We start from the raw sequence: 27,351 nt of genomic DNA on the forward strand, positions 1-27,351 counted from the left end.
TCACAGCCCTGTAGCCTTACATTTCTGCCTCTAAAACCATGCAATCTAACGAAAATACACAATGAACATCTGACCCTTAAACTGGGCATTTAGATCTCCGCAGCCATAAATGATGAGAGGTTGTAGTACTTGTTTATACCAGTTTTGCGGTTTATTTTCAAGTACAGTGTTTTGTTGCAGGATTTGCATTTTACCTGAATTTCTCATCTGAATGGTTTTACTGGGTAATAACTGCTCCTGCAAAGGTAGAACTTCAAAGTGAAACAGACTGAAGAGGAGGGGAATAATTTGTAATTAATCATGTGAACAGATAGAGGACATGTTCACAATTATAAAAAAAATGTATATGTGTATTTCTGTCTCAAGTGTGCATAAATGAAAAAAAAATCTTCTAGTGGACCACTGAAGGTAATTTCTAACTGAGCTGTTCTTCCCTCCTGGAATGTAAATCCCAAGAAGTTTGAAACAGAACAAACAAACATGAGGAAAGATAATAAGCAATGTACAGAAAACAGAAATACTACTAGAACTTAGAGCTCTTTGGTTTTAGATGAAAAAAGTAATTTCTTTTAAACAAAATGACATCATGTTCTGGTTCATCAACAAAGTCTGAAAGGTTTAACTCTTGCAGGTGAGAGTTGGGGTCACTGTGTGTTGCTTCTTTGGGGAATAGAAAAGCTCTACTGTAGCTTTGGTGTCTCTACTTGCAGCCCTTTGGAACTGAGAAATGATTAATTGAAAGACAAAATACAGGGCTGGTAGTTAAACATAGTTTAAGCAAAGTTCAGAGAATTTTAGGTAACTCTTGGAAACCAGCTGAAACAGGATGTGCTTGTTTGCATCAGTATTACTGTTTCTGTAAAGGCTGTAAGTGCACCCATTTGTCTGGGCTTCAACCCAGTCCATCAGTAGTCCGAGGGACATGTCCCTGCTGTTGGAAGTAGGATGGGAAGTAGGAAGGACTGACTGAGATTGGTGCTGGTTTCACCAGTAAAATCTGCAGGAAAAAATGATCTGGCTTGAACCTACTTGCTTGTGCCTTCTCAGGTAGCCTTTTGAGAAAGTCACATAGTAAAGAGGTGAAAAATTGTACGACTTATTAGCGGCATGACGTCTTTCTGCTGAAGGGTTATGGGGATAACAGGTGCAAGCCAGAGGCAAGTTGAGGTCTGAAGCACTGACAGATTTCAGGTGGAGCTTGGGGATTGCTATCTGAAGGTAACAGGTGTAGTCAGAGAAACCTAAGGTCTCTGCAAAGTTAAATACTTTTGGGTTTTTTTAATGCTTTTAATTTCTGTCACTAGAATATTTAAAGTGGTTTTGCTGTATTAAGCATGAAAGAAAGAAACAATTGTTAAGAAGGATTTCTGAAGTAGTCTACATTTAGCGGTAGAGGTTCTCCAGTTTTGCTGTAACTTTTGCTTATACTTGTCAAAAAAAACCCTCAGAAATGTGGATCACAGATGTGTTAGGCTTTGCTAATCTCTCCTTTTGATATGCCTTGTGTCCCCACAGATTCTCTGTCATTATTTTTTGTTAATTCATTGCTAAATTGAATGTTTCAGCCATATACAAAGTGAAGCAATTCAGAGTTACATAGAGTCATTGATAGTGCTTCCTAGCCATTTTCTAAAGGGGACACATTTGCACAGGACACTTGAGACAGTCATGATTAATGTGTATTGAATTTCTCCTTTGGCAGCTGTGCTCAGACGCACAAAGCTCCTGCCTTGGGAAACTGAATTATTCCTGTTTGTCACCCAGTCCTACATACTGAAAACACCTTAAAGTCATGCATGGGTTTTTTTCTTGTGCTGAGTAAGTTTTACCAACATCGGTGAATGTACTTGCAGAATAAGGAGTTACCTGACTGGAGTCAATGTTTTTAATAACTTCTGTTAAAGAAATTGCCTATAACCATAGGGAAATCCAGCTTGTCCTTGAGCATTTTTCAGAAACAAATTGAAAGGAGCTACTAGAGGGAGAAGGGGAGGTGGCTTTGCTTGTGGATGTATGGCTACTGAGTCAGAGGGCAGCAGTAATTGAGCAGGGAGCACCCTATGATGTAGCAATGCAGAGGAGATGCCTGTGTCTTTTTAGGGGGAAGTCTGATGTTGGTGCTGTCCTTTTGAGAGAAAAGCACTGTCCTTATGGAGGGAACCAGCTCACTTTTTCCGTGGTTGTGGAAAAGAAAAAACAAAAGTTCATTGCCAAGAGCCAAACATTACTAGAATTTATGATGCACAGAAAACTTAGGGTGGTGTCCAGTATAGACTGCCTAAAATAATGTTAAAAATCAGCAGAGTACTTGCTCTGAATTTTATTACCATATCTACTATTTTTTAGCATAGGAAATGTACTTAATGTACCACTTGAGAAGCCCAAAGAATGACTGTGTCTGCAGAACTATTAATTGGGAAATTTCTATCTTATTTGTGTGGCTGTCGTCTTGATAACTCTCTGATCCCAGTGTTAGTAGTGGATTAGTGGAAGTGAACAATCATAATTTTCATAAGAAAACCTCTGAGTAGTGCCTTGATTTTTATCCTTGACTGACCTATCTCCTGACTTCTTTGCATGTGTTACATGGTGAATATTTATATTCAGCATGCAACAGTCTCTCACAGGGGTGGTCTGGTATGTCAGAAGATGTTCTTCCTTCATGGCTTCAGCTGCCCTTGATCTGCAAACAATTCAGCTTGCCAAAGATGTATTTGGACTGATTTTGTCTATTCAAGTTAGTGACTTGAGGACCAGACTCCTTATCCTGTTACTACTGTTTAACATGCCAGCATGTAGTGGTAATCTTATGCAGGCATATTCTTAGCTCACTGCAGATGTAAGGTTATCTATATGTGTAGTTCACAGGGGAGTGAGGTTAAGCTAAGTGACTTTGCTTTGTGTTTGCTGTGGTTCAGCTGATGTGTTATAACCTGTTAAACTTCAGTACTTTCATCCTGAGCTTTTATTTTTATAGCTGTACATCTAGATTCTGATTGTGACAGCAGGTCTTCTGAGCCAAAGAATGGCGTTTCTGTCTTTTACATCAGCACTTTTCATGTGTCTATTATGTTATGCTATTTTGATTCTAACCAATATGCCTTTAAAAACAAACAAAACCCCAGCTGTTATAAATGTGTTGGGTTTATGGAATAATATCTGCATTGGATAGAAAGTACTAGTTATATCTGCTCTTTGACATTTGCTATTCTTGATCAGTCCCTTAATCTTACTAGTCCTTGAAAAGGCATCACATAGTTCAGAAAGAATAAGCTGCAATTCACTCTGCCCCATACACAGGCTAATACTACATTGTTACTACATTGAACTAAGCCTTACTTTCATTTGGTTGCTGAATTTAAAAAAAGGAGAACGTATTTCTGTGGTTAGGCCTTAGTCTAACATAGTGCAGGAGCAAGGCTTTATATGTCTGTTTTGGTTATCACGTGCATTTTCATGTGAAGAGCAAGCTGCGGTGTTAGGAGTTCTTCCTTTTCTCATGTCTCAAGATGCAAGCTTGTTTCAGACATCGTGGGCCAGTTGAAGGGATTCACAACAAACAAATAGAAGTCATGGTCTTTCAGTGGGCTAGCTGGTTCTTCTGGTTCCATGGCTGAAATGCTGTGGCCGCAGGATTCCTGGGTCTCCTATCAGTTCATGGAGGATAGCTGGCAGCTACCTGTGGCAGCTACTCTGTGTCTGCTCTTCCGTTTCCTCTCCCGTTCCTTTCAAAAGGAACAGAATGTTTGGTTGTGCTTTGTGGCAACATGGATTCTCCTTTCTACTACTTTCTACCTGGGCTAAGTATTTCCACAGTATTCCAGTCCAAGCAACTGGAAGCTGGTTTGGCTGCAGCTGCTGTGCTCAAAACTCACTTTTCAAGGTAGGTGTAAACACTGATGAGGTTTTAAATAATCCTAAGGGGAAGGTCCTAAACTGAGTTCCAGCACTTGAACTTCTGTGTTTCATGTCTTCAAACTTCCCTCTGCTAACTCATGAAAGAGCAGAGATTTGCAGTGATGGTTACTTAGTTTTAGAAGCCAGACCTGAGACTTTTGCCTAGTCTTACCACGTTAGCAATTGAGCAGAGTTTCTAATTCCTGATAAGCTGTATAGCTCTGCAGCTGCTTTAAAACTTATGACCCTGCCCCAGCCTTGGACAACACAAAGACAGAGCATATATTTTGTCAGCGTAATGCTTCTCCTAGTAGTTCCGTTCTAAGGTGGTTTTCTGCCTTGTTTTTCTTTGCAAACATACCTTTCCTTGGTTTGATCTTCACTCTCTCAGTGCAGCATCATGTGGCTCAATGTGGAACAGTGGCTCAATGTGGGCAGTAAGATGGGTAGGTCTGTACCGTCATCTTAATGTATTTGCTGAACTTAATCTAAAGAGCTGCCAGTTTTGTAGTCTGTGTAGCTTCATGTTCTAAGTGACATTTCTTCAAGAAATGTAGTAAAGGATTTCTTGTAAATACAAGAGTTACTTCTTTGGCACAAATTTTACATTTCTTAAAAGGATGCCGGGAGAAAACCGTTCCTGTCTTTACATTTAAAAATTACACCTGCCTATAGCCGTAATTTTCAAATAGGTGATTAGCTGTGGATGATTTTGTGGCAGCTCTGTTTTAATCATTCGAAGGGTTACAAAGCAGATAAACTTGGCAAAATAGAGCAAAATTCCTAAAAAACTATTTGATTAATTTTGTGTTTTCACCTGCAAATAAAGGTAAGTGCTTAATTGTGGTGCACGTGTGCATGAGTGGGACATTGCCTTTCATTAGCTCCAGGCATACAAGTCTTATCCTTTAGCACCCATATGTCAATCTATATGATGCAAAAATAGATTCTTTTTGTTTTGTTTGTTGAAACTGGTGATATGATTTTTCAGGAGATTGACTACTCTTTGGATGTTTAAGTGTGTAGTCTCTGTCTAAAATAAAACATACCAGTTTAATTACCTACCTAAAAAATGGTTTTGTTTTCTGTTTTTTTTTTTGTTTGTTTTTTTTTTTATTTTAGTTTTAGGGTTGTTAGTTCTCAGGCTTGAGAGATTGAGGGGAGGGTAAAAGGAGTAACAGTAATTTCCTGCATTGTTTTATTTTTGTGCTTGCAGATGATAGTAGAAGCACTCTGGGACTTGATAGCAGCTTAGAGATTAGAGACATCCTGCTCTGCACCAGCTGCTTTCGGTGCTCTCCCAAGTTCAATGCTAAGGATGCTACCCAGTGGCTCATGTCTTGCTGGGGTTAATTTTAGGCTGTTTTGAAAAACTAAGGCTGGTCGGCTTTGATACACAATTTGGGGTATGTTGAGTGTTATGTGAGCAAAAGACAGTTTTTCATTCTGACTGGTGCTTTATTCTCCACAGTGCTGCATCTAAACCAGATCTGTCGTGTACTTTAGCTGTTACTGTCTTTAGTTTTTTAGAAACCAGGACGAGACTGGAATACCATAGTACTGTTTGCTATCTATGTACCTTTTCCACACCTTCCTCCACTGCTCTTTGTACTGAGAGAAAACTGCTGAGTAGGAGATTTCTGAGGAAAAAGGAGGATAAGCAGCCACTGAAATTTCCAAGATGCAATGAAGCAGTTATGTTCATTATCCCTTCCTCCTGTGTTTGTTACCTGTCTCCTCAAGAAAACCCTGTACTTGGTAGCTCCTCCTTTGTAGTACAGAAAGAAGCATGTGCACTTGCAGAGGACAATAAAAGGCGACTACTTCAGGCAGCTGTGTTATAAATTTCAGGGTGTTGATAACAGAGTATCATAGGAGGTTTAAACTTTGCAGTACCATTTTTCCTTTTTCTGTGGTGCGTGGCTTCTGTGCTATTAGAGGCCAGACGCCACAGTACATTTCCCAGCCTGCAGCCTGGGCAGTAAAATACCCTGTGGAGGCTCTGCACAGCAGTTCTTCTGGAGTTACTAATATTTTTCTTCTTGTTGGCTTTTCTGTCGGTGCCACATAATTCTGAAAAATGGTGCTAGAGCAAATCGGCAGTGCAGCACTTGGGGAAAGCGGTAGTGACTATGAAGGAGTATTTCTGTCATGAGTCAAAACCCCGAGAGTTTCAGGCATGGGTGGCCCAGAACAGCATCCAAGCTCAACACGTAATGTTTTTTTGTGTAATTGATCTACAGCATGCTCAGGGATTGTGGAAGATTTACATAGCTCTGTACTGCATCTTCAGTAGCCAGGCCTTTGAGTGTTGCTTAATGGGAGGCCAGGAGTTTCCGATCTGTGGTACGTGAAGTGGTGGAAACTTCCATGGTATTGCTTTCCCTTTATTCATTATTACTGCCTTCAGTGCATTAAAGAGGATAAGCAGACCTTAAATACTTCATGTTAAGCAGCACTTGCTTTGATGGAAGAATGTTTTGCGTGATGGTAAAAGGTTAGTCCACCGAACAAGGACGGGCTTGATCAAAGAAATGACTTTTGAAGCTTCTGATGACAGAGTTGTATGGTTTAGTGTCTCATTTGGGTTTCTGCCAGTCAGACTTGAATTTGCAGGGAGTGATGGGTTCATACCAGAAAATTCCATTGGTAAAGATGTGATTAGGACCTTTTTCCAGGCTGAAATCTGCGGAGGTCTGCATGGCTTTTCAGGCACCTGTGTCAGTGGAAGAGGCCTTACCACTGCAAACGAGTACAGCAAAGTCTTAACAGCCTTTCAACTTCAGCCTAAATTTGAAATGGAGCTGAAAAAAGTTTTTTCCCAGAGACTTGACAAACATTGTTTTTCTTGCCAAATAATACTCCCATAAAGCTTTCCTGATGATCTCTTCCCAAGTCCTTTTGTCTCCTCTCTCTCCCTTTACTGTCACAGCTTGGCCAGGCATTTCATTTCCTTGTGTTTGCTCCCGAGCAGCCTGTCAGTCAGGCAGCTCACTCTTGTAGCTTACAGACGTGTGCCTGTGTCTCTGCCTGAATCTCTCCTCTCCTGAATCCACGTTCTCGGATCTTTCTCCACCATATGGTTAACTGTGCTGTTTGACCTGCCCTGCCATGCTTTCCTCCAAGATGACCCACTGTGCAGTTTTGCCATCACTTCTCCATTTCCTGCTCTCTAAACCAGTTTGCCCCATTGGCAAGCCACCACAGTGCCATTAATTCTTTCCTTTCAAGACCATATGCTAGGAACCGCTCTCAGGTTGGTATATTAACTGGAACTCATATCCTCTTGATCGTAACATCGATCTTTGCCTTGCTGAGAGTCTTGATTTCCCAGCTCTGACATTTCCTCTGTTTCTGTCTGTCATCTTCTAAAAACATCTCATACCTCACAGCCAAATTCTTCCCGTTTATGTTCTATTTTGAGCTCTGCTTTTACTGGATAGTCTCCCTATTTAGCACTTAAGCCGCTGCTTATACAGCGCTTCTGTATATCTTTTGTGGATTTTTTTATTTGTTGGTAGGCCAGATTGGGGCATATTAGCACCAGCGACTTCATCCCCTCTGCAGTTTTAGAGGGAAGTGAGCACCTTCAGAGTGGCGATTCTTGACACCCAAGTTAGCAGCTTAGCTCTGGCTTACCTTAGATGCTCTGAATTGCATTCTGCCTGTCTTGTTTGTGAGAAAATAGAGAATTCAGTGCATTTTCTGACTCCTGGACATAGTTCTTAATGTAGTCTCTTCGGTAACCACATTGCATATAAGGGGTATGTGTGGATTGCAGTCATTTTCAGCTATTACAGAGATCAGAGGCATTACAGAATTTTAAGCCATGACTTTAATTTATGTTCTTAAATATTTCTTTATTCTCAGTAAGCAGGCTGCATCTGTAGGAGGAATCAATAGTTTTGTTTCTTTAATGCAGTTTTTGAAGTTCCCGCTTTTCCTTTCCATTTTTTTCCCCTTCAATGGAAGGTTTTCAGTTAAAAATGTAACTCTGGAGACTATGTATTTCCTCTTTTTAGTACCTAAATTACAGGCTTTTAGCCTGTAGTGATATGGAACGTTGGAGTAATAAAGCTGAAAAGGCTTCTCTTAAAAACAAACAACCCAAAAGTTCATAGGTAAGATACCAAATATATGTTGCTTTGCTGTGTGGAAGGCTTTTTATGTGGGTTAAAAAGTGATTATTTCCTTCTCACTCTTACATAAGCTATAATTGCTACTGATTTCATACAAAGTTACTATTTGTAAAAAGGCTGAGGCAGGTCTTCATGATGTTTTTTGAACCTGCAATCAGTTATTCTTTGAGAGGAAGAACCAGGGGGGAAGAGTGGGTAGAAGAAATGTGCACCATTTTTGTACAAAAAAAGGCTTGTACTGATTAGCTGCTATCTAAATTATAGTCTATAAAAGTAAACTTTAAGCTCATTTATATGAAGGTGACAAAACTTTTGAAATAGTGTTTGGCCAGTCTTTGTGTGGTTTCAGGCTATTACATGAATTCCTAAAAAAGACAGTCTATTTAGAAACGCTGTCTAACAGGTGCTGCTTCCATCTTACCCTTTTTAGGCCCACTGTTAGAAGAACGACACCTGTACTTTTGCAACTGGTTTAATGTGAGGGTAGCTTTTACTTGTCTTCCTTTAATTTTAATGTGTTCCTTTCCTTTTCCGTCTTAACTACAGCTGTTACACTGAATTTCAGCCTGTGTGTTTTAAGACTCCTTCCATAGTTATGGGTGTGGATCATGTCGTTTCCATACCCTGCTGTGCCTGGCTCAAGGGAACTACAGCTCTGGGCTGGTGTTGCCCCTACTTGTGATTTCCTTACTGAGCTGGTACTGTGCAGTAGCTGCCCGAGCTGGAGATAGTTCAGTGGTTCGCAAGCTAAATGGAAGGTTCTGAAGCCATAAATGACTGTCCTTTGTATTAGAGAGAATTTCTTACTCGGATTGTGTTGAAGAACTGACACTGATAAAGGCTCTGTCTTTCTCTGCCCAGCTTTGTGTCTCCATTCGATCTTGATATAAGCAGCAAAGATGAATTACATAGTATTCTATTTCAGAAGCCCTTCCATGGAGTGTTATTAGGATTGTTTTTTCCCAAGAGGAATTAACAGAAAATTAATGCTATTTTGGACTATAGCAATCAATAAAGTATTTTTATACTATCTGTCTTTATGGCTCTTGCAGACTTATGCTTGTGTTGGTGATTTTGTATTTATAGCTGGCCCTTTTCAGTATGTTGTCTTTATCTCTAAAATGATTTCATGAGTGTTTGAAATCCTCAACTTGCAAAAGCAGATGTATTTTGTAATGTACCTTTCTAGGAATGTGACTGTCATTTATTAGATAGTGCTTTAAACAGTTCTACATTGATTAGAATCAACCTCAGAGATTTGGAAGGGGAGATAAATTGATATCTTCCTTCCAAAACTAAGCATTATCCCCAAATTACATAATAATACCTTGAAGGAAAGCTTGTCCAATATTTAGTGCACTAATCAAAGCTTAAGATTCAGTTCCTAAGACTCTTTGGGTAATGGCAGGCAAGTAATGAATAAAATCATTACAAGCTAAGGTGGGCCCTAGAAACTTGTGCCTCTGAGCTTAGACTTTGCTTCATTCTTCCATTTGGAAAAAACCCACAAAACAATAAAACACAACCACCCAATCCCACACTCCCAGAAAGACCCCAAACTGACGAGCTGGGGAGAGGGAAACCTTACTTTCCTTTGGTTTGGGTTAAAAACTGTGAGGTGACCTGGAGCGTAGGTTACGAGGATAATGTGACTGGTTGCTTCCCTGACGTCTGGGTGCATGCTTTTCTCTATCCTGGCTCTGTCTCAGGTGCAAAGCACATGCCAACAGACCTGCAATTTTCACCAAACTAATCTCCACATCAAGGAAACCTTGGGTTGGTGGCCCAGGCAAAGCTGGGAAGGACAGCTGCAGCTCCCAGTGGTACAGGGCAGCAGGACCCGTGGTCTGTGACTGCTGCGAGCCTCATCAGGCAAGTGCAGGAGTAGCTACTGTGAGTTCCAGGCAGCTGAAGTACATCACAGACAGAATTAGAAGGTGGAAATAGGGGAGGGCTGGGTAATAGAAAATACATGTTCTACTGCCTTTATAATATAAAAGCCAGTAATCTTGCCAGTTTAGGCTGGTAGAACTGAACTATAAACAAAAGGTTGTATGTGGAGCTGCGCACATCACTTCTACATAGCTGGAATTGTTCGGTGCCTTAGATGGATCTGTTCAACAACTGAATGAATGGATGCGGTACATTTGATGGGACACTGAGTGATGAAGGCTCTGCAGAATCAAAGGATATAGATGCCCAAAAATAACTGTAAAGTAGCACTGTTAGCGATGTTTTCCATTTAATCATAATTCTTTAATACTAATCACGCTTCCTTAATACAGACACACAAATGTTATTAGAGAAGGTCGATGAGACACTAATAATGCATTAAATCTGGTAATCAAATGATGCAGTGTCTCCAGTTATTATCTGCCTGGTCTAATTCCCTTTAAATTTAAGGAATCAAAGTCTTTTCCCAAAACACTGTACGATGCAAACACCTGTAATCTCTGGTCTCGCTTTAGTCCCCCAAACATCCCATGCAATTGAGACCTTTTACCCTCCTAGGGAGTGAAAATAATCTAGAAATATATATAGCAATATGTCAGTGCATACTTTTGCATTATACATAAACAAATGAAACTCATTTAAAAAAAAACCCAAAGCAATGACTTACAGCTCTGATATACCACCTGATCTTCCAATAGATACATGGAAAGACATCATAACAGATGGAAGTGCCAGCAAATGATGCACAGGGGTCTGTTAGGGGCAGTCTCTATTTTTATGTGCTTGAAGAAAAAGAAAATTGTTTATTTAATAAGGAGATTCTGGGCTGATTCTTATTTTTCTATTTGCCTTCTTTTATTATCTGTGTAGGTTTGCTTATTTGTTGTTGACTGTTCTTAGGATAAGACATAAAACCTTTGACATTAAGAATTTTTAAAACCACATTAAAAACACTGAGGTGCTACTTTTTGAGAGCTTTTTCCATGGCCTAATTTTAGGAAAAATCCCAGATGATCTAGAGTCAATGTCAAAATATAGATTAATCATGAAAGAAACACTTCCATTATCAACAATTTTAATTAGTTTTTCCACCTTGGGCTCCCACTGGTATGAATTCTGATACACAGTCCAACTTGTACAGTACTTTAACCTTTGAATGGTCCAATTGATAATTTGGTGACATTAATCTGGGGAATAATTTACAGCGTACCATGAATCCAGCCTTTGTTGGATTCACGTGTAGCGACTTAAAATTTGTGAGCTTGCAGATAACTCTTTCTGATTGGATATATTTATTTATATATATATATATATACACATAAATTATTTTGAAAGAAGAAATAAAAAATTTTCAGAGGGAAGGAGAAATGTTTTTAACCTTGGCTTTTCTTTTTGTTAGATCTTTTACTAGTCAACACATATTTGGGGACCCTCTTAGCTTAGAAGTGAAGTGTTGTATTACACTATACTAATGACAGGACTTTTTTTTTGCAGGGCAAAGGCAAAAAATGCCAAGAATAGGAATAAAAGAGTGAGGCCCTTGTGTCTAGGTAGGCAGTTCCTTTTCATGACCTTACCAATGAGGAACATATCAGAAGATGATTTCCCTGATAAAAATAGGGGCTGGTTAACTTGCAAAGGAGTACAGAGGAGATGGAAGACAAGACAAAGTACTAGAAATCTGTTGTGCAAACACAGAAATCTTGCGTTGCAGCTGCTCTTTTTTCATTCAGATAAAATTATAAAATTTTATAAGAAATGTTGCAGAATGGTTATAAAAATTGTCTAGCTTTAATTCAGTTTTACTGGGTTTTGATTTAGTTTACCCCATGCAGCAGATGGTACAGAGAAAACAGTAGGTCTTTGCATCGACTTTCTCCAGTATTGACAATTGTTCTTTCTGAGGCATTTGAAGAACCTGCCAGTCATAGATCACGAAGACCAGCATGAGATCTGCAAGTCCTGCATTGTGAAGAGGACAGGAAAAACTTCACTCAGAAAGTGCATAGAGTGTATTGAATGAGCACAATGAGTGGATGTAGACAATTCCCACTAGAACATTGCTTTTTATTAGACAATGCAAGGAACCATGATGTTTAAGTCGTGTGGTAACATGCTTGCCTCAAAATGAGTTTACACCTGGGTTTGGATGTCTCTTTTGTTAGAATTCACCAGTATTAAATTAAAATTATGATATGAGTGCAGAAAATGGGGCATGCTGGTTTGAAACAGAGAGGAGTTGTGCATTGTATAGAAAAAGATTATTTGGAATCAGAAAATTGTGGCTGTGTTGATAGAACCAATGTTAATATTCTTGGAAGCCTGAAGAAACCAGGTGTTTTCTGACATGCTTTCTCTGTTGTCCAAGGTGATCTCTGTAGCATGTACATAAGATTTGAGATTACAAATGCTTCTACACTTGCAATGTATAGTTTTTAGGAAAAATCAAAGCTCTGAATATAAGGGGAGCAAGATTGGGCACATGGTAATTGCAAGCTGTGTATCATCTGATTATTAGGTTTAATGTATCATTAGGGTCTTGCTGACCTTTTCTGTCAATGCAAAACATGGACAGATGTTGGCATTAAAGAGAAGAGGATAACAGAAATGGGTAGATACGAGCAGGGCAGCTGCCACAAGATCAGCTGACACTACACTGACATCAAGTGCAATCCGGAGAGTCCTTCTTATCCCAGCAAGGCTTCACATGCAGCAAATGTGTCAATGTCTGTATACACAGGAGGCACAGCAGTGTCTGTAAACTAGTTTCTCATCTGGTCAGTACATCTTTGTTGCTGTAAGATATATTTTTCTTGTCTTGTTTTGGCTGATTTCGCTGATCTTAGTGTCTCATAGCCTCTTGTTTCATTTGCCAAGAACAGACCGTAAAGAGGAAACAGGCATTTAGGTCGCCTTGCCTATTTTCACTAGATGGGCAGAAGTACTTCCCTCTGAGGTGGGTGTGCAGTATGTTATAGGCAGCTTGTCATTTTGTAGTCTCTTTCCAGTGCAGGATATGTAGCTTTGAATTGTTATGACAGAAATAAGAAACACTTTTTGGGGGGGTTATAGTTACAATAGTAACTTGAGGAGGTGATCTGAGTGAAGAGATGTACTTGTGTGGTGTGGTGGAAATGGTTTCCCACACTCTCTTGTGGGCTGCTTTGCTATCTGCTTTTGTAAAGATGGATGCAAGATGCTACGGAGGTATTGGTGGATGATGTAGTGATAGTAAAAAGTTCAACTGGTGTAGTGTGTCCTGTTACTTATCTTCAGAAACCTTGAGATAAATGTTGGGGAATAAGTGCATCCTCTTCCCTCCTCCCGTACTCAGTCACTAAAGTTTTGCTTCCACGTGTGGCTTCCTCTGTTCATTGCCTGTGCAGGGTAAAGGTTCTGGTGCTGATGCTTTTCCCAGCAGGAGTTTTAATTTTCCCGAGGAGCAAATAGTGCTTTTCTCAAAGCACATCGAAATACCCATGAAAAGTAATTAGCTGAAAGAAGTGAACCAACTACTGAGATGCACCAAAAGGGGAGTCTGATGGTCTAGTGAACAAGGGGTTGAAATCTAGTTTCTGCATTTGGCTTTGCTGTGGACATGGGAAACAAACTTGGTCAGGACAGTTAGCTGTGCTTTATGAGATGATGCAAAAAATACTTCTCAACTTTCTGCCTGTATGTCTTTTCATAATATGCACTTCTTCTGTAGCGGGTCTCTTCTATTGTGTGTGTGCGTAGTTCTCACCTCCATGCGTGTCTGCTGCTAGTGGTGGGGACCTTTTGGAAAGTACCGTAATGCCCATAACAATGCTATAACAATGATAACGGGAGTGTAAGCCTGTTCAGAAAATGAGCTCTGCTTTTTGTCTTGAAAATGTGTGTCAGTACCCCTCAAAAACTAGCATCTCTAAACCGGCAACTTTTCACAGGGCTCAGAAAAACAAGGCTACAAAACACTAACCCTGTCCTTGAAGAAAATGAATGCCGCTTTTTTTTTTTTTTTCTTTTTCTCCTCTCCCCCCCCCCCCCCCCCCCCCCCCCGCCCCCCGCCCCCCGGACAGTATAGCTAAAAAGGAAGAAGACTCCAGAACAGGAGTAGAGGTTGGTGTTCTCAGTAAGGACAACCTGACTGTAGACTGAGCTTTCATGAGAAAACAGGTTAATATGGAATCTGACAACCTAGAAGAGGCTGTGGGAAACTATTTCCACCAGCATTGGCATAATGATGATGTTTAAAAATTAAAAAAAATCCCAAACAAACAAACAAAAATGATGATGAGGAACAGCATTCTTTAGCCTAGAATGTTCTGAGGTACCATGTTGAATAGGTACTACAGAAAAGCCTTTGCTTGCTTTTTTCCTGAAGGAGAAAAAGGGAAAACTGTTATCTCTAGTCCTTAAAGAATGTATAATAATTTACACTGCTTTTTAATGCATAATCTCTTGCAGCAGTGTTTAGTTTAGCAGGCTGTACTAAATTCCTGTTCAAGATTTCAGGTTTTACCTCTGCTGGAGTAAGAAGCTTCAGGTTTTCCCACTTTTAGACATACAATCCAGAACCTTTCTATTGCAGAAGGTCCAGCTAAGAAGTCTGAAAGATTAGGCAACACAGAACAGCAGCTTACAGCTAGATCACTTTTGATTTGTAGATGAGGTCTTTTGCAGCTGAAGCAAGTATGTGCATTTTACACAGTGCATGCTTGCTTGTGTTGTTTTATCTTGGAGGCCTTTGACAGCTTTTTTTTTTTTTTTTTTGAGTCCTTTCTGATCCAGATCTATGCTTTTAGGTGGACAGCAGCACAAAATTGAATGTAGATACACAGTTGCATGCTGTACCTTTAAAACCAGACAAACAAAAAACGCCGCCACCACCCCTACCCCCAAAAAACCCCAAACCCCCAGACATTTGAAGTACCTTCAAGTTTTGTCTTCAGTTTTGTCTTCCTGTCTGTCTGCGTCATAGATGCCATTTGGACCATGGCCTTGCTGTTACTTTTCCTGTTTAAAATCTCAGGGGTCTTGATTTGTATTTTGTTGGTGCTAGAGTTCTTTATTTTTTTCCCCATGCATGCCATGGATTTTAGCTTTCTTTTGCCTATTCAACCATTTAAGACATGAAAATAAAGCCTTGAAAGCTTGACAGGAGCAAAGATTCACTGTCATTAGTAAATTGGGGGAAAGGATGGGATTCAACAGAAGATTTTCCAAGGGATAGGTAGAATACTAGTGGTTTTAGGGGAAGGAGTTTAGTTCAGTGTAACTTCATAAGACACCAGCTATTTTTTATCCCCCTTGTTTATGTTATCTCCATGACCATGCTTCAAGGATACTTTTGCTCAGCTTGATTCCTTCTGATCTCTTGATCCCTGCCAAAACAGTGTTCTTGGCTGCTTTCAGATACATGGAGAGAGTAAACATTCACCATCAATAGTATGAAGTTCGTTTAGCAGCTTTAATAACAACCAGATACAGTACTGAACAGTGCTGTGCGCATACTTGGATTGGATGGGTGGGCGTACCTTTCCTTTGATAGGGCTTTGCAAAAAAAGGAGTTCTAAGACAAAAAACACAGAACCATCAAAGTCATGCTTTGATACTAGCTTTTCCATGAGAAACCTCAACACAAATCTGTTTATCTGGGCAATAGCCAGCTGGACATTTGCTAAGTATGAGGAAAGATGTTCTGCTGGAAATGCTTTGAAATAAACTAAGTGCCTTTTCCCCAAACTATCTGGGATGTTTATATGAATGGCTGTGAAACAGGTCTACACATTTTAATGGCATTGTTCCTTGGGCCAGCAGCTTCTTTTGACAATACTCTCTAGATTCATCCCACCACCATTTGTTTCCATGTGGCTGACCTGCTGGCTCAGTAGTAGAAGGCTTCATCTGCCTCTTTTGAAGGCTGGATTTGCTCAACACTGCAACTGTTTAGTATAAAGTGCCTTTCAGAAATAAAAGCGTAATCAGTGCAGCATTGCGTATCAACACTGTCTAGCATTAAGTGCCTAACTGTGGCTGCATGATGCCTGTTCTCAGTTGTATGTGGTGGGGAGTCTGGCAGGCCAGGATCAAATTGCTTCTTTGACTGTGGTGATCGGTGCCTAGTGAGATGGATAGCTGTGGGGGAGGCTGCCAGAACTCAACCCTAAACCCAGATGTTTTACTCCTGTCAATAATGCAGCTGTGCTCTTTTCCTGGATGCACTTCTCCCTGCTATATTGGTGTCAGGCACATAGGATTTCTGCTCACCTGCATCCCATAGTCCTTCCTACAATTCTTTTATCTCACTGTATTTGAGACTTAATTTGTCCTCCCCAGACTACTTAATGAAGTCAGAGACACTTTGCTATAAACTTGTCATGAATAAATAGATATTGCCCTAACTCAGTGCTATTGTTTTAGAACGTTTCTTGGGGAAATTTGAGTTCTTCCCCTAGTCTTGGTGAGAGATGTGAGCCCACAGATATCTTGTAGTAGCACACCACCTGGCAATCCACAGGACGGACATGGCTTGCGGGGCAAGCTTTTTGCATTTAAGGTAGATATATTTACAGTGAAGAAAGAAACAGAATTGCCATCCCGGAAGAAAAACTCAAACATGATTACATAGAGGATGAAATCAAACCTGCTGCTGGAGGAAAGAGCTGGAGGCACACACAGACACACGGGTGGCAAGTGCGTGCCTGCCTGTGTGACAGAAAGCAGGAGCGAGCCAGCAAGAGGAAGCGCTGAAACTTAAACTCCTCCTGCAGCTCTGCATCTGCTCTGAGTCACTGTATGAGTCACACTGACAGTGTTCACGTTAGCTAGCGTTCAGATGGAGCAGCTCTGGCAACAGAAGAAGCAGGTTATATTATTGATTACCTGCTGCAGCAGACAGTTGCGCCAAGATTTTTTTTTAGGAGCGCAGATGAAACAGAGGAGGCTCTACTGAGCACCGTTATTATTATTCTTACTGTTTTCTTAAGGTAAGAATGCCTGTTATTTACTAGAGAAAGATACGAATGAGAATTTAGAGCTTGTGGAGGCTGAGTCTCTTTCTACTGCTGCTTATTCTCAGAGGATGCTGATCCTTGGAGCTGCGTTACTGCAAAGCTTTGTCTCGACTGCCGTACCATATGGAGAATCATATGGCTAATGGGCAGTGCAGGTCGTAGGAAACAAAATAACTATATTCTCATTCATTGATGTTATGTAAGGCATGGCAGCCATGTTAAGGACAGAACACCTCTTTTGGAGAAACAATGCTGTTAGATGGTAGGGGAAGGAAAACAATTAGTTTTTAAGCAGCTCGCTGTTCTTTGGAGAGCGCTGCAGTTCTCTGGTTCTTGCTTAGAACTAAATTTACTGACTTCTGAATTTCTGTGTTAATAGAATAAAAAGCGGTGGCATTAGAAACAGCAAAATAATTGTTTACCTTCAGAATCACAGTGTTGTTTTGCCCTTGGCATTCAGGCTGCAACTGTGCACACGCTGTGATATGTGCGGTGCCTGGATGTAAACAGTTTCTTCAAATACTTTAAATGATACTTCCAGATACTGGGTGGCTTTCATTTTGTGCCCCTAAAAGCATATCTATATCTATATATAAAAAAATATATGTCCTGTTCTGACAATTGATTATATGCAAAAACTGGGACATATTGTAGTGTTGACATATGCAGAGTGGGTAGAACAGTTTTTTGTAGTGGCTTTACTGCTATTTTATCCACTCTGGTGTGATAATTTTAATGTAGTCTAGAGTGGTATCCCTTATTATCCTCATGTAGAATCCACTGAGTCTTGAGCCTTTGCTGTACTCCCCACAGGAGGTTTTCTAAGTTAGGGATTCTGTTTTTGAACCACAGTAATGAATGTATGTTAATTTCTTTTCTTTTCTTTCCTTGCCTTTTCCTTTTTTATGTTTTTCTTCCCACACCTTTATTTTAGATTTGCATGGCAGTGTCCAAAAGTGCATCGTACAGTGAGGTTGGCAGCTGCTTTTAGTAACAAGGGAGCCTGGTCGCTTCTGTGTATTATTTTCAGAGTGAGAGAATGAGGATGTTTTCAAAACCTGATCATTTACTGCTTACTTTCAGCTACTTGAGACAATCACTCATTTCCTTGTAGAATTTACATGAAAGTGACCACTATCTTCTCCTCTCATAGGAATATGGTGCTGTGGTAAGGTCATTCAAAAATTACAGCATAGTTCAGGTCCTTCTTCTATTTCCTAATTCATAGTATTCTCTGATGCACAGTGTTTTCATTGCTATGTATTAACTAGATTTGATATTATTTCCTCTTTTGAAAAAGATTAGATTTCTCAATAAAATGTAAAGTTGTTTAGTGCATTTATAGTACCTTTACGCTTCTTGTGGTATTGAACTTAGAAAACTATAGTGTGAGAGCACCTTTTAAAACAATGTCACTCATAAATGCCCATCTCCTGGACCAAAATTTTGGTGACTAATTTTAATGATTTATATTTCTGGTATAAAATATTTCTAATGTTACAGCATTATAAGCGCAAGCTAGTTTAAACAGTGTTAGGGGTGTTTTTAGGACTGCTCGCTAACAAAATTCTGGCACATGGCAGTCTTTTTCATTTCCCTCTTGAATCCAAACAAATCCAAATAAAGCAGTCTCTGTAATCTTAATTTTTCCACTGATTTGTATCTGCATTATTGTTTTCTAAGACTGTGTGTCAGAATTGTGTTTGCCTTCATGTTTGCCTTTAAGTATGTATGCATTTTGAGTATGAATTCTGTTATTATGTCAAACCAGAACAAATTATTATAATAAAACTCAATTATCTTCAATTGAGTTTACATAATTTCTTTACTAATGCGTTGTGGGCGCAGTTAAATAATTAACAGTTAACATTTTGAAAAGAAATTTCAAGAATGTGCTTAACATCTAAAAAACAGGATGACAGCCTCTGAGTCAACACAACCCTGAAGACAGCCTCTCCTTACTACTTGCCCATAAACTCTCTGTGCAAGTGCTGACCACCAGTGAGAACTCCCTCTCCCCTCCCTCTTCATCTTGTCTTGTGCTGCCTGTTATGTCCCGCTGTCTGCCCTCGGATATCACTAAGTGAAAAAGAGCGTCAGCTGGAAAAAGAACAAAAAGCTCAGCCTCGCAAGATAACTAGGCAGTTTGTTATATGTGAGTTGGAAAGCTTCTGGGAAGAACTAAAGCAGTTTTAGTGGTGGTGTGATGCTATCTTCATAATTACGTGCCATCTTTTGGATATACTAACAAGTCACAACTAAAACGTACATATCCAAGGTAGCAGAGATTTGTGCAGGGAAGTGATCATAACTTTGTGTTAAGTGCAAAGGAAGTGGCAGCATTTGATCCTTCTATGCAGGGATTTTGTAGTAGGTGTAATAGGGCTTGTCAAAGTCTGTCCTGCAGGCACCCTGAAAGTTAGTTTTTATTTCTTGAAGTTGGCTGTGTATCAGGCCATAAGGCAACAAATGGCAGAAGCTGTTGGGACCACTTCACCTGTACTTTTGGCAGGACTGGAACTGTGAGAGTTCATGATCTCCCTGGCCTCTCATTTCTGTGGTAAAGGTTTATTATCTCCAGTGAACTCAAGCAGAAGCTCCTGGCTCACTGTTCTCCCCTTCAGTTTCTAATCTGCAGGACATCACTGGTGCTTGCATGGTTAATTTTCTCATCTCAGCATTACTCCAGAGCCACGTTTTGTTATCTCTGCCCTCAGTGAAGCTTTTGTGGACTTCCTGCTGAAATATAGCCCTCTTTTTCAATTTCACTTCAGCTGCTCTACCATAACCTGTTTGATGATTCCCTCCCCTTAGTAGGTTTTCCACCTAGGTAAGCCTCAAACAGTGCAAAGCCGCAAAGCTCGTGTAATTTAGCTCTTCCCTTCTGCTGCTGTGCTGCTTGTGTTACAAATGACAGGTGGGGTGTTCAGCTGTCCTTTTGTTTCTTCCTTCATGAAACCTGCTGCTTTTTTCTGTGGTTTCCTTTGTGACAATGCCCTGTGTTATTCTGAGCCCTTCATCTGCCTTCCCAGCACTTGGGAAGCAATGCTGCTGGGTTAGCTCTGACCTCTTACATGTTTTGCTTCCTCAGTCCTTGAGCAGAAGTTTTGAAATGGGCAGTAGCATCGTCCTTGGGCATGCTGTTCTACCTCTCCCTGCCGTGGCAGGGGGGAATGACTGCAGGAAACAGAGCTGTTGCTGTGGGTAGTAAGTGGAGAAATGAGGGGCGTGGAGAAAAAAAGCATTTCTCAAAAATTCTTGGAGGTCTGAGACCTTCAGTGGGAGGAAGCACTTACTCTTTTTTTTTTTTTCTTTTTTTTTTTTTTTTTTTACACAAAAGCTGTGTCAGCAATGATTTATAGCTAGCCTTGCTAAATGGCTGGTGAAGAACGTAGGGGAAATCCACTCTTGTTGAAACGAATTTACATGAACCATCTTTAATATGGGTGATTTTTTGATTGTGTTACAGTTTTACCTAATGGTTGACCCAAAGTGGAGCTCTGTATCGGAGTTTTACACAGAGTTGAAGATGGTCCATGTACTGAGTAATCATTTCTTTTTTCCTTCCACAAAATATGGTTGCCACATTTTTTATGGTGATTTGTTATTTGACATTAGAGTTTCTGAAAGAGGACTCTGCGGTATATGAAAAAGCAGCAATATATTGGTGTTTGTTAGTACATCATCGTGTCACAGAACAGCACAGCATTTCTATTTTCAAATCTAAATTTGAAATGGAGGGAGGGGAAAAGTTTGAATTGAGTTTTTCACAAGTTTTTGTTTCTCTTTTTGCATGTTAGGAGTAAGCCACTGGAAAACCAGAGATATATCGGAATAAAATCCTTGCATGTGAGCAGCATGAATAGCACTGTTTGCAGTACTGAACCATCTTGTTTGTTGGAGAACTCATCTCTTTATTTGCATAGTTTTTAGAAATGGCAATTTTTACATCAGTTTTTAAGGGGTCTTGTATATGCATATGCATCCAGAGGGCATCTGCTTTGTCCTTTTTCCTGTTTTCTGAGTAAGTCTTCTTGTTTAGATTAGATTTGTTGCCTGGTTTTAAAGAGATAGGGAAAGAACTGTTAAGTCTGTGTTTATACTGTGTCCTGAAAAGCTCTTCACTTAATCCTGGAGCAGTTCAAGCAGGGGGACACAGAGGGAGGCAGTGAACAAGTCCTGTTTGCCCTGGCAGGCCCAAACTGTTACAGGGGCTCTCACTTTATTGCGTGAGGTTTTTGTCACACAGGAAAAGTCACAGTCTCAATTTTTGTTTCTTGAAACCTTTGTGTATTCTTGAGCATGTGCTAGATTGAACAGGGAAGGGTGCAGCCTATACTGTGAATGTAGCAGTGATGGTCCTTTCGTTTGTCTTCGGGGTCTGAGTTTCCACTTGAACTGGTCCTTCATGATGATAGTCCCCCTGCCCTGCTCTGCAGTCAGAGCCAGCGTGGGGATGACTGTGGTTCATTTTGCTCTGGTTAAATGAGATTACGGCCCGGATTATGATGACATGCTATTTCTGTGCTGAATTCTCCTTGTATTTCATAGGGATGAGAAATCGGGGATTAGCTCAGTTTTTGTTTCAGTTTCATGCTTTGTCTTTTAAAGCAACAGGGTACCTCTGACTGCCGTGCAGGTTTAAATAAATGGTAGTGAATTGGTAGTTTTGGTGTCTCACGTGACTGAATTGACCTTTGTGTTCAGGTGAAACACAGTTTAAAAGGAGTGGGTTCGTAATCCTTAATTCAGATTTATTTTTTAGATAAATACTTGCTAGTGCCAGATGGCAGAGCTGCTACAGGCAGAGGTGAATAACAGAGCATGTCTGTTTCTGCAGGTTATTCAGGCAGCAAATCTGATTTAAAAAAAAAAAAAAAAAAAGACAGCACTGCAATATTCTAGATGGCATTAAAAAACCAGTAACTTCATCAGGTTTCCTGTGTGTGGTAGGTAAGTGTATTTTAAGACCCAGATTCATAAAGTACAAGCTGCTATAGAAGATTTCTTCTCTCTCATTTCAGAAATAGACACTAATGATCTGGTGTTGGAACAGGCTGCCCAGGGAAGTGGTGGAGTCGCCATCCCTGGAGGTATTTAAAAGACCTGTGTATTAAAGGTATTTAAAAAAGCGAAAGTGGCATTAGGGACATGGTTTAATTATGGACTCGGCAGTGCTAGATTCACGGTTGGACTCGGTGATCTTAAAGGTCATTTCCAACCTAAAAGATTCTGTGGTTCTGTGACTTTAAAGCAGGAGATCTACTTTTCCCCCGGCATCGATGTTATTTCTGTTGGGCAACTGGGAGGGATTCTCCTAAGGACATATGGACCAACATGGTAAAATGTTGATTGCTTTAATGCACATAGAAGGACATGAAAAAATGGCAGTGTCTTCTGTTGTTTCAGGAAAGCTTGCAAGAAGCGCTCTTTTGAGCTCTGTACATTAGTATGGAGGATTTGTCTGGAAAGAATTGCATCCTGAGTAGTATTATCAGTAAATACTAGTATTGTGGCTGTGAATACATGACGTAAAAATGCATGCAACTGAGCTGGCTAGAATGAGGTCTTTCTGTTATAAAGTCTCTTAAATGTGGGTGCCTGGGAAAAGTTCATTAAATTATTCTCTGTTCCTGAGATAAGTGGATGACTTTTCATTGTGTTTGGGTAAACAGGAGGTAGTGAGTAATAGGAAGAATGTGGCCTTTGTGGTTTTGCCTACATAACAAAGATTTCAAATTGTTGTCCCATAGCTTTGTAGACTCATTGATGAGAACATGACATTAAAAACGCCGATACTTCTACAGGACAGTGATTTTACATGGAAAAGTTGCATGGAAAAGTAACTACTCTTTTTGCCAATACGTATGCAGTGAGGCAGACTTGCAAACTAGGCCAGAAATGGACTTTGTAAAGAAGGCCTAATGGGAAATGAGAGGGGATTCTTCCTGGCTGACCTCCTTACGAAGTCTGCAGTTCAGCTGGGGAATAGAGGGGAACCAGGACAAATTTGATGTCAGATTTATGAATTTCAGAGAAATAGCTTATGATCTTGTATCAGAAAGTAAGTTGAGAGTGCTTATCTTTGCAGATTGGCCATTTTTAGAATTTATGACGTAGTGTGAGTAAACATTCATACTGTCATGTAATTTGCTTTTTCCCAACACCAGGTATTTGTTGTTACTTGTCAGAAGCAAATTAAATAAAATTTTAGTCCTAAGTTTGTCATGAAGCGATGTGGTGTCTTATTGAGGATCCCATGAGAGACCCTAGAGGGCTTTGCCATCTTTACTGAATGTTCACAAACAGTTTGTACAATAAATTTATCTATAGCATATTCACTAAAATAGCTGGTGAGTGAAGTAGCCACTTAAGGGTGTGGGCAGTGTTACAGATTAAAGTAAGAAATGGGAGCTGAATTGAAGGGAATCATGTTTGACGGTGTTTAATCCATGCTGTGAGGATCCAGACCTGTGGTCTCTGGAGCAAAACCACCACTACCATTGCAAGAGGTGCTCAGAAGCTTATTTTTGTGAGCTCCACAAAGCCATGGCTGGAGGGATCAGAGTGAAATACAGTCAGTATTGTCTCCCATGCCACGACCTCCGTTTGTCACATGTATTGCTATATAGTGAAATTACATCCTTCATTTTTGCCTCCCTTTTACCAGCACCTTTTGCAATGGAATGCACACAAGTGTTACTGCCTTTTAACTGACACGGTCTGAGAGACTGAATCAGTTATCTGACGGCTTCTCCACAGTGCAACTGCAAATGCCACCCAGTGTTCGGCTCCTCATGGGCCTGAGTGGGCAGGGTGAGATGTGGCTTTGCTGCCCATGGCGCAGGCTGGATTGTGAAGGGCAGCGATGCCTGCAGGCAGGAGACCAAGGCAGCGACAGTCCTCCTGCCTCCTGCCATGGAGCCCCCCTCTGCCACCAGCACCCCATTTCTGCCAGGTGCTCTGTGCCCCAGCGAGGGAGGTGGGGGTGCTGGCGGTTTGCACGGGGCAGTTGGTGTGTTCTGTTTTTCCCCTTGAGGAAGAGCTCTCTCACAGGATCCTTTTGAAGACGCCATGTCGTTTCAGTGCATGGGGGTAGTGGAAAGGGCTGAGCACCTTTAGGGTGCAGAAAGCAGTGAGAGGGAGGACCTGGCTAGGTATTTGCCCAAGGGTACGCTTGAAGGAAGTGACTGTTTATGTGCTTGGAAGTGATGGGAAGCTGACAGTGTGTGTGTGTGTGTGTGTGTGTGTGAACTGAGGGAGAGGGGGGCTTGGCTTCCCCACCCATGGTGTGTGAATTTTTACTGTCTTGTAAATGCTTTGCCTTTTTTGTAGGACGCAAGTATTTCCTAATAGTTCAAGAAGAACTGAATGTGCTTATCTGTACTCGTTTGTGAGATTTATATTTCAGATATGTAAACGTCCCCACAGCCTTTAATTTCATGGAAAATCAAAAAATGTCAAAAGGGGCCACTGGTAAGATTTTATTGAGGGCTAGAAACAATTTGGCAGGTGTAACAATTGTCTCTTCAAAAACTGGGAGTGTCTTTAAATATCAACTTTATGTAAAATTTAGCAGAAAGACAAATGGAGGGCAGAACACTTATCAGTGAAGATCTGCTTAGCTAGTGTTATATTTGTGATAAGTAGCAGCCAAGAACTCTCTAGTAATTTGACTCAATTTATGTTAAGATTTGATACCCCTTCTAGTAATGAGTAAGACATCCAGGATAAATGGAAGAGTCATTCCTTCCTAGCACAGTGCTTACTTGTCATAACAACATTTGCAAACCTGTTAAAAGGCTTCTAAGAGAAAGAAGGAAGTTAGCAAACAGGCATTTGGGAAGGCTCTGGTAGCTAGTGGAGGGTGTAATATTTTGCGCCATTTATTTTTTTGGAAGTATGACATCTTTCCCAACATCCCTACACCTTTCCCAACTTCCCTACAACTTGTACTTTTTTTTCCTATTCCTCTGTGATTCATATGTCTGGGGCCCAAGAACACAATGTCTTCACAGGAAGCTTGTGACTATATGCAAAAAATTAATAATGCAGCCTAGATTTCTCTAAATTGTGCTGCAGATGTCATGGTTGGAATGCCCAATGTTCCGGTTTGCATCAGCTCTCAAGTTGCATTTGGGGGTCCATAAAATAGGTCTGCATTTCAAGGTCAGTGCAATGGATTACCCTAGAAGGAAAACCCATCTTAATGTCGATGTCATCTCGGATTTGTGTAAAACTGAACACCCCCAGAAAATCATCATTTCGTTAACACTGCATGAAGTTATGCCTCACCCATTACTACTTGGTTGTTTAGTTTGACAATGGAATATTATTTAGCCTGAAAATACAGCCTCCTGTGATAAAAAAAAGAGACAGGCATGTGGACATTTGGTAGCTGAAAGTTGTACTGTGACACTAATATAATAAATGAAAGAAGTGAGCGAGAATTAAGTACTGGATACCATTCATTTACTGTTAACAATATCACAAAACCGTTCAAGTTGATTCGCCATGGTCCTGGGTGTTTTCATACACTGTATCTCTTCTGCATAAGCACATAGTAAGTGATTGGTCGATCATGGTTGTAATAGCAAACGAGGGCTTCTCTTTAGTATTTAAAATAGGATGTGAAATACAGGATCCACTTTTGCAGACTGGTTTGACCTTGAGACTGTATTTTGTAATCTTTTTCTTCCCATTTTACAGGACAGCACTTCAGCTAGACTGACTTGTGGAGGTTTAGATGTGACAGTGTTGAGGAACAGTCCTACTGTGGTTGCTGGCACTGTGTTTGGTCCTGGGGAGGTGTTGGTGTGTACTATGATTTCCTTTCTGTGAAAATCAGGTGCAGAGCAAGATGAATTGTGACTGTGTTTCTGCCCAACAAGAAGTTGTGACTTTTCCAGGGACACAATCTAGCATTAGAAATGCTGAAGCACTGCTGCAACTAGGGATACAGGTAGTCACAGATGTTTTATTTCTTCCCAACCAGGAGAGAAAATAGCTCAAACTTTAACGTTGTGAAAGTACAGGTTGCATACATAATGCAAACGAATCTGAAATAATTCTGGGGAAGTCAGATCAAGACAGAGCAAGTTTCCTCTTTTTCTATAAGGCCTATTTTGATATAATGGTGATAGCATCTTGTGTAAGTTAGTATTGCAGAAAAAGTTGCCACATTGATCACAGTAATAATTTGCTCAGAATGAAGAGTGTTTGTGTTCTTTAAAACAGGCTGGTGTTTCAAAATGGGGAGTATGAGGGAAGACTTCAGGAAATCACTCATAGTTCGTAAATGAGTTTAAAGAACGCGGCGTTCTATTTGCCACAAGGCTAAAAAAGGGAGAAGATCAGACAACACAGCAGGATGCACAGTATATTCTACCTTCTCTCTGCTTGGGGCTGGTAGCAGAGGTCATAACTATTTTGACCTAGAAAAAGAATGTGCTGTCTGGGTTTGTAGGCTGATTATTGGAAACTTGAGCCTTTAAAATATGTTTACAGGAAATGTCTTCTGAGCTACATTGGGTCTGATAAGTTGCTTTGAAGTGAGCATTAGTTTGCAGCTCTACCGTCATGTGGTTCATCATCAGCTTCTTGTCTGCCTCAGAGGTTCCTGCTCCTCAAATTTGTCGGCATAAACAGCAAATATAGTCCTTCCCCAGCTTGGTTCTGTCAGTGTGCTTTGGTTTAAATTGTACCTTTTGTAAACTGTTCTGTTTTGCTCTTTTTTTCTGTCCAAGCATTCTAGGGTACAGGGGTGTTGGGTTGTTTTCGTTGGTTGGTTGGTTGGGTTTTTTTTTTAAGAAATTTAGGTTGTACCAACATGCTCAGTTTTGCTGACAGAGAGGAGGAGGGGAAAAGTGAGGAGGACAAGCAATGGGAGGCAGCAGTTCAGGTTGGCTCATCTCCCGTGGGAATAGCATGTCTGTTGGACTGTACCTGGATAAAAGCTATCAAAGCTAGCCTTTGGGCAAAGTAGCTCTGTTTTTCTCCTCTGTTTAACTAATGGACAAAATCATACCTGGTGTTACGGGTTGCAGGTACCCTTCAGGGATGTTGGCACCATGTTTAATTGCAAAGGAAAAGGGTTGGTCGTTTGTTTCTCCCTGGAGTGATTTAGCTGCTGTCCAGCGAGTGAGAAAGAGGAAAGAAGGGAGGGTGGAGGAGCGAGTGAGGGGGTTTCAATAGGAGCATGTATACTCCCTGTCGTTCCTGTGTCTGTTTTGTATCATACTTCGAGGTTTCTCCACAGGGAATAGTGTCACGTGTTTTACTTTCTGCGGTATTTAGGAATAATGGTGCAGCAGATTTAATTGAGAACTGGTGTTCTCCTCAGTTCGTGAAGTAACCCTGGTTGC

At 40.5% G+C, this 27,351-nt stretch overlaps 1 protein-coding gene across 19 annotated transcripts in view; it reads left to right on the forward strand.

Annotated features, from left to right (window-relative positions):
• Positions 1-27,351, forward strand: part of INPP4A (inositol polyphosphate-4-phosphatase type I A) — a 131,462-nt gene that overhangs the window by 19,994 nt on the left and 84,117 nt on the right. The window contains exon 1 of one of the 19 annotated variants that reach the window (XM_040584774.1): positions 16,776-16,960. The exons of the other annotated variants lie outside the window; for them this stretch is intronic. The gene's annotated coding sequence lies outside the window, so the exon portion shown is untranslated. Of the gene's footprint in view, positions 1-16,775; positions 16,961-27,351 lie in introns of those variants that run through there. 19 annotated transcript variants of the gene reach the window in all.

The sequence above is a fragment of the Falco naumanni genome, chromosome 2, assembly GCF_017639655.2.
Source record: "Falco naumanni isolate bFalNau1 chromosome 2, bFalNau1.pat, whole genome shotgun sequence".
NCBI lineage: Eukaryota > Metazoa > Chordata > Aves > Falconiformes > Falconidae > Falco > Falco naumanni.